The sequence below is a fragment of the Arachis ipaensis genome, chromosome B2, assembly GCF_059453495.1.
Source record: "Arachis ipaensis isolate K30076 ecotype BB chromosome B2, ASM5945349v1, whole genome shotgun sequence".
Classification (NCBI taxonomy): Eukaryota; Viridiplantae; Streptophyta; class Magnoliopsida; order Fabales; family Fabaceae; genus Arachis; species Arachis ipaensis.
This window is the reverse complement of record NC_142437.1, coordinates 14,959,364-14,967,783: the sequence shown is the minus strand read 5'-3', so window position 1 is coordinate 14,967,783 and position 8,420 is coordinate 14,959,364. Positions and strand designations below refer to the sequence as shown.

Below are 8,420 nucleotides of genomic sequence, written 5' to 3'. Positions count from 1 at the left end.
CTACGGTCTCTAGGGCTGAAGAAGCACAAACCTCCCCTGATGAAGAACGAGTAACGGCGGCTGGCTCACAAGCTGTGCGATGACCAGATCACAAGATGGGGACGGTTGCTGGGCGACCGGGGTTGGAGTAAACCAGAGAAAAGAACGACGAACTGGCCAAGGAAGTGTGGTGGTGCACGAAATTGTGATGTCCAGGCTCAAACAATCCCTGGCAACGTGAGCAACTTGGTACGCGTAATCGTGATTACACTTTGATTATGTAAAATTCATGACTCTTTCTTTCCCTGGCAATGGCGCCAAGAACATGGTGCCAATACCATGGTTCACAACTTCGATACAACTAACCAGCAAGTGCACTGGGTCGTCCAAGTAATACCTTACGTGAGTAAAGGTCGAATCCCACGGAGATTGTTGGTATGAAGCAAGCTATGGTCACCTTGTAAATCTCAGTCAGGCAGATATAAAGTGATAATGGTGTTTTCGAATATTATATAATAAAATAGGGATAGAGATACTTATGTAATTCATTGGTAGGAATTTCAGATAAGTGAATGGAGATGCTTTTCGTTCCTCTGAACCTCTACTTTCCTGCTATCTTCATCCAATCAGTCTTACTCCTTTCCATGGCTGGCTTTATGTGATACATCACCACTGTCAATGGCTACTTTCGGTCATCTCTCGGGAAAATGATCCAATGCCCTGTCACGGCACGGCTAATCGTCTGGAGGCATCACCCTTGTCAATGGCTTCATCTTATCCTCTCAGTGAATAATATGCTCACGCACCCTGTCACGGCACGGCTATTCATCTGTCGGTTCTCGATCATGTTGGAATAGGATTTACTATCCTTTTGCGTCTGTCACTAACGCCCTGCAATCACGAGTTTGGAGCTCGTCACAGTCATTCAATCATTGAATCCTACTCGGAATACCACAGACAAGGTTTAGACTTTCCGGATTCTCTTGAATGCCGCCATCATTCTAGCTTACGCCACGAAGATTCTGGTTAGGAGATCTAAGAGATATTCATTCTAGCTTATTTCATGTAGAACGGAAGTGTTTGTCAGGCACGTGTTCATAGGGGAGAATGGTGATGAGCGTCACACATAATCATCACCTTCATCACGTTCTTGGGTGCGAATGGATATCTTAGAAGCGAAATAAGATGAATTGAATAGAAAACAGTAGTACTTTGCATTAATCTTTGAGGAACAGCAGAGCTCCACACCTTAATCTATGGAGTGTAGAAACTCTACCGTTAAAAATACATAAGTGAAGGTCCAGGCATGGCCGAGATGGCCAGCCCCCTAAAATGTGATCAATAGTCTCCTAAGATGAACAATGGATTAAAACTGAGACCAAAGATGTCTAATACAATAGTAAGAGGTCCTATTTATAATAAACTAGCTACTAGGGTTTACATGAGTAAGTAATTGATGCATAAATCCATTTCCGTGGCCCACTTGGTGTGTGCTTGGGCTGGGCTTGAGTGTTGCACGTGTAGAGGTCCTTCTTGGAGTTGAACGCCAGCTTTTGTGCCAGTTTGGGCGTTCAACTCTGGTTTTGGCTCCTTTTCTGGCGCTGGACGCCAGATTTGGGTAGAAAGCTGGTGTTGAACGCCAGTTTACGTCATCTATTCTTGGCCAAAGTATGGACTATTATATATTTCTGGAAAGCCCTGGATGTCTACTTTCCAACTCAATTGGAAGCGCGCCATTTTGAGTTCTGTAGCTCCAGAAAATCCACTTTGAGTGCAGGGAGGTCAGAATCCAACAGCATCAGCAGTCCTTCTTCAACCTCTGAATCTGATTTCTGCTCAAGTCCCTCAATTTCAGCCAGAAAATACCTGAAATCACAGAAAAACACACAAACTCATAGTAAAGTCCAGAAATGTGAATTTAACATAAAAACTAATGAAAACATCCCTAAAAGTAACTAGATCCTACTAAAAACATACTAAAAACAATGTCAAAAAGCGTATAAATTATCCGCTCATCACAACACCAAAATTAAATTGTTGCTTGTCCTCAAGCAACTGAAAATCAAATAGGATATAAAGAAGAGAATATACTATAAATTCCAAACTATCAATGAAACATAGCTGCAATCATATGAGCGGGACTTATAGCTTTTTGCCTCTTGAATAGTTTTGGCATCTCACTTTATCCATTGAGGTTCAGAATGATTGGCATCTATAGGAACTTCAGATTTCGAATAGTGTTATTGATTCTCCTAGTTCAGTATGATGATTCTTGAACACAGCTTCTTTATGAGTCTTGGCCGTGGCCCTAAGCACTTTGTTTTCCAGTATTACCACCGGATACATAAATGCCACAGACACATAATTGGGTGAACCTTTTCAGATTGTGACTCAGCTTTGCTAAAGTCCCCAATTAGAGGTGTCCAGGGTTCTTAAGCACACTCTTTTTTTTTTTTGCTTTGGACCTTGACTTTAACCGCTCAGTCTCAAGTTTTCACTTGACACCTATACGCCACAAGCGCATGGTTAGGGACAGCTTGGTTTAGCCGCTTAGACCAGGATTTTATTCCTTTAGGCCCTCCTATCCACTGATGCTCAAAGCCTTGGGATCCTTTTTATTTGCCCTTGCCTTTTGGTTTTAAGGGTTATTGGCTTTTTGCTCTTGCCTCTTGGTTTTAAGAGCTTTTGGCTTTTTCTGCTTGCTTCTTCTTTTCTTTCTATATTTTTTTTCGCCTATTTTTTTTTCTGCAAGCTTTGTTCTTTGCTGCTTTTTCTTGCTTCAAGAATCATTTTTATGATTTTTCAGATTATCAAATAACATGTCTCCTAGTCATCATTCTTTCAAGAGCCAACATATTTAACATTCTTAAACAACAACTTCAAAAGACATATGCACTGTTCAAGCATTCATTCAGAAAACAAGAAGCATTGTCACCACATCAATATAATTAAACTAAGTTCAAGGATAAATTCGAAACTCATGTACTTCTTGTTCTTTTGAATAAAAACAGTTTTTATTTAAGAGAGGTGATGGATTCATAGGACATTCATAACTTTAAGACAAAGTTACTAACTACTAATGATCATGTAATGAAGACACAAACATATATAAGCACATAACATAGAAAACGAAAAACAGAGAAAGTAAGAACAAGGAATGAATCCACCTTAGTGATGGTGGCGTTTCCTTCTTGAGGAACCAATGATGTCCTTGAGCTCTTCTATGTCTCTTCCTTGTCTTTGTTGCTCCTCCCTCATTGCTTTTTGATCTTCTCTTATTTCATGAAGCATGATGGAGTGCTCTTGATGTTCCACCCTTAGTTGTCCCATATTGGAACTCAATTCTCCTAGGGAGGTGTTGATTTTCTCCCAATAGTTTTGTGGAGGAAAGTGCATTTGAGGCATTTTCCGGGATCTCATGGTGATGAGCTTCATACGCCTCTTGAGCTCCATGAATGGGCTCTCTCACTTGCTCCATCTTCTTCTTAGTGATGGGCTTGTCCTCTTTAATGAGGATATCTCCCTCTATGTCAATCCCAGCCGAATTGCATAGGTGGCAAATGAGGTGAGGAAAGGCTAACCTTGCCATAGTGGAGGACTTGTCAGCCACCTTGTAGAGTTCTTGAGGTATAATCTCATGAACTTCCACCTCTTCTCCAATCATGATGCTATGGATCATGATGGCCCGGTCTATAGTAACTTCAGATCGGTTGCTAGTGGGAATGATTGAGCATTGAATGAACTCCAACCATCCTCTAGCTACAGGCTTGAGGTCCAATCTTCTTAGTTGAACCGGCTTGCCTTTGGAGTCAACTTTCCATTGAGCTCCTTCTACACATATGTCCATAAGGACTTGGTCCAACCTTTGATCAAAGTTGACCCTCCTAGTGTAGGGGCGTTCATCTCCTTGCATCATGGGCAAGTTAAACGCCAACCTCACATTCTCCGGACTAAAATCTAAGTATTTCCCCCGAACCATTGTAACATAGTTCTTTGGATCCGGGTTCTTACTTTGATCATGGTTCTTGGTGATCCATGCATTGGCATAGAACTCTTGAACCATTAGGATGCCGACTTGTTGGATGGGATTTGTTAGAACTTCCCAACCTCTTCTTTGAATTTCATGTCGGATCTCTGGATACTCATTTCTTTTGAGTTTGAAAGGGACCTCAGGGATCACCTTCTTCTTGGCCACAACTTCATAGAAGTGGTCTTGATGGGCTTTGGAGATGAACCTTTCCATCTCCCATGACTCGGAGGTGGAAGCTTTTGTCTTCCCTTTCCCTCTTCTAGAGGATTCTCCGGTATTAGATGCCATCAATGGTAATGGAAAAACAAAAAATCTATGCTTTTACCACACCAAACTTAGAATATTGCTCGCCCTCGAGCAATAAACAAAAGAATAGAAGAAGAAGAAGAAGAAATATGGAGAGGGAGAGGGAGATGTGGTTTCGGCCACGAGGAGTGTAGAGGGATGTGTTGTGTGAATTTGATGAAGAATAGAGGTCTTTATATAGGGAAGGGAGGGGGGTTAAGGTTCGGCCATATGGGTGGGTTTGGGTGGGAAATTGGTTTTGAATTTTGAAGGTAGGTGGAGTTTATGAGGTAGGTTTATGGGGAAGAGTGGATGGATGTGAGTGGTGAAGAGGTGATGGGGAAGAGAGTTTGAGGTGATTGGTGAAGGGTTTTTGGGGAGGAGTGTTTATGGGGTTGTGTGAAAGAGAGTGGTGAGAAGAAGTGAGTGGAGGTAGGTGGGGATCCTGTGGGGTCCACAGATCCTGAGGTGTTCAAGGATTTACATCCCTGCACCCATTAGGCATGTAAAAATGCTTTTGCACCCAACTCTGGGCGTTCAGCGCCAGGTTGGTGGCCATTTTGGGCATTCAACGCCCATTTGTGTGCCATTTCTGGCGTTGAACGCCAGAACCATGCCTGTTCTGGCGTTCAGCGCCCAGAAGCTGCCCATTTTGGGCGTTCAGCGCCAGAACCATGCTCTGTTCTGGCGCTGAATGCCAGACAGATGCTCCTCCAGGGTGTGATTTTTCTTCTGCTGTTTTTGATTCCGTTTTCAATTTTTATATTTATTTTGTGACTCCACATGATCATGAACCTACAAAGACATATAACTAAGAAAAATATAGTTAGATAAATAAAAATTGGGTTGCCTCCCAACAAGCGCTTCTTTAATGTCAATAGCTTGACAGTGGGCTCTCATGGAGCCTCACAGATGTGCAGAGCTTTGAAACTCTCCAACACCAAACTTAGAGTTTGGATATGGGAGTTCAACACCAAACTTAGAGTTTAGTTGTGGCCTCCCAACACCAAACTTAGAGTTTGACTGTGGGGGCTCAGGTTGACTCTGCTTTGAGAGAAGCTTTTCATGCTTCCTCTCCATGGTTGCAGAGGGAGATCCTTGAGTTTTAAACACAAGGGAGTCCTCATTCCATTGAAGGACTATTTCACCTCTGTCAACATCAATCACAGCTCTTGTTGTGGCCAGGAAAGGTCTTCCTAGGATGATGGATTCATCCTCTTCCTTTCCAGTATCCAGGACTATGAAATCAGCAGGGATGTAAAGGCCCTCAACCTTTACTAATACGTCCTCTACTTGTCCATATGCCTGTTTTCTTGAATTGTCTGCCATCTCTAATGAGATTTTAGCATCTTGCACCCCATAGATTCCCAGTTTCTCTATTACAGAGAGGGGCATGAGGTTTATTCCTGAACCAAGGTCACACAGAGCCTTAAAGATCATGGTGCCTATGGTACAAGGTATTATGAACTTTCCAGGATCCTGTCTCTTCTGAGGCAATGTCAGTTGATCCAGATCACTTAGTTCATTAGTGAACAAGGGAGGTTCATCTTCCCAAGTTTCAATACCAAATAATTTGGCATTCAGCTTCATGATTGCACCAAGAAACTTGGCAGTTTGCTTTTCAGTAACATCCTCATTCTCTTCAGAAGAGGAATACTCATCAGAGCTCATGAAGGGCATAAGGGGGTTCAATGGAATCTCTATGGTCTCTAGATGAGTCTCAGATTCCTTTGGTTCCTCAGAGGAAAGCTCCTTATTGATCACTGGACGTCCCAGGAGGTCTTCCTCCTTGGGATTCACGTCCTCCTCTCCCTCATTGGGTTCGGCCATTTTGCTTATGTCAATGGCCTTGCACTCTCCTTTTGGGTTCTCTTCTGTATTGCTTGGGAGAGTACTGGGAGGGATTTCAGTGATCCTTTTACTCAGCTGGCCCACTTGTGCTTCCAAATTTCTAATGGAAGACCTGGTTTCATTCATGAAACTCACAGTGGCCTTAGATAGAACAGAGACTAGATTTGCTAAATTAGAAGCATTTTGTTCAGAGTTCTCTGTCTGTTGTTGAGTGGATGATGGAAAAGGTTTATTATTGCTAAACCTGTTCCTTCCACCATTATTAAAGCCTTGTTGACGCTTTTGATCCTTCCATGAGAAATTTGGATGATTTCTCCATGATGAGTTATAGGTGTTTCCATAAGGTTCACCTAAGTAATTCACCTCTGCTATTGCAGGGTTCTCAGGATCATAAGCTTCTTCTTCATAAGAAGCCTCTTCAGTACTGTTGGATGCAGCTTGCATTCCATGCAGACTCTGAGAGATCATATTGACTTGCTGAGTCAATATTTTGTTCTGAGCCAATATGGCATTCAGAGTATCAACTTCAAGAACTCCCTTCTTCATAGGCGTCCCATTACTCACAGGATTCCTTTCAGAAGTGTACATGAACTGGTTATTAGCAACCATGTCAATGAGTTCTTGAGCTTCTGCAGGCGTTTTCTTTAGGTGAATGGATCCACCTGCAGAAGTGTCCAGTGACATCTTTGATAGCTCAGATAAACCATCATAGAATATATCTAGGATGGTCCATTCTGAAAGCATGTCAGAATGACACTTTTTGGTCAACTGTTTGTATCTTTCCCAAGCTTCATAGAGGGATTCACCTTCTTTCTGTCTGAAGGTTTGAACATCAACTCTAAGCTTGCTCAGCTTTTGAGGAGGAAAGTACTTAGCTAAGAAAGCCGTGACCAGCTTATCCCAAGAGTTCAGGCTGTCTTTGGGTTGAGAATCCAACCATAATCTAGCTCTGTCTCTTACAGCAAAAGGGAAAAGCATGAGCCTGTAGACTTCAGGATCTACTCCATTAGTCTTAACAGTATCACATATCTGCAAGAATTCAATTAAGAACTGAAAAGGATCTTCAGATGGAAGTCCATGAAACTTGCAGTTCTGCTGCATCAGAGAAACTAATTGAGGTTTCAGCTCAAAGTTGTTTGCTCCAATGGCAGGAATGGAGATGCTTCTTCCATGTAAATTGGAATTAGGTGCAGTAAAGTCACCAAGCATCTTCCTTGCATTATTATTATTTTCGGCTGCCATTTCCTCTTCCTGTTCGAAAATTTCTGAAAGGTTATCTCTGGATTGTTGTATTTTAACTTCTCTTAATTTTCTTTTCAGAGTCCTTTCAGGTTCTGGATCTGCTTCAACAAGAATGTTCTTATCCTTGCTCCTGCTCATATGACAAAGAAGAAGGCACAGACAAGTAATAATAATAATGGAGATCCTTTATACCACAGTATAGGGATCCCTGTGTGAGTGGAAGAAGAGGGGGAGACAAAGAATGTAATATAATGGAAGAAACACAACTGTGAGGATAGAAGGGATGTGAGATGAGATGTTAGGATATGAATGAATAAATAGAATAAGATGGGAGAGAGAGAATTTTTGAAAAATATTTTTGAAAAAGAGTTAGTGATTTTTGAAAATAGTTTTTGAAAATTGTTAGTAATTTTCGAAAATTAAGATTTAAAAATTAAATTAATTAATAAATTAAAAAGAAATTTTGAAAAAGGGGGAAGATATTTTCGAAAAATGAGAGAGAGAGAGAGTTAGTTAGGTAGTTTTGAAAAAGTTAAGAAACAAACAAAAAGTTAGTTAGTTAGTTGAAACAAATTTTGAAAACCAATTTTTGAAAAGATAAGAAGTTAGGAAGTTAGAGAAGATATTTTGAAATCAAATTTTTGAAAAAGGTAAGAAGATATTTTTGAAAAGATATGATAGAAATTAGTTTTGAAAAAGATTTGATTTTTAAAATCTCAATTAATGACTTGATTCATAAGAAATCACAAGATATGATTCTAGAACTTAAAGTTTGAATCTTTCTTAACAATTAAGTAACAAACTTCAAATTTTTGAATCAAAACATTAATTGATTATGTTATTTTCGAAAATTTGATATAAAAATAAGAAAAAGATTTTTTTGAAAAATATTTTTGAAATTTTCGAAAATAACTAAGAAATTTGAAAAAGAATTGATTTTTGAAAAAGATTTTGAAAAAGATAAGATTTTCAAATTGAAAATTTGATTTGACTCATGAGAAACAATTTTATTTTAAAAATTTTTGAAAAAGTC

General features: G+C 40.2%; 1 non-coding gene across 1 annotated transcript; it reads left to right on the top strand.

Annotated features, from left to right (window-relative positions):
- The first annotated feature begins 6,887 nt into the window (after positions 1-6,887).
- LOC148573104 (small nucleolar RNA R71) lies at positions 6,888-6,991 on the top strand. The gene has a single exon (XR_015906007.1). It is a non-coding gene; the product is annotated as a small nucleolar RNA R71 (small nucleolar RNA).
- The last annotated feature ends 1,429 nt before the right edge of the window (positions 6,992-8,420 follow it).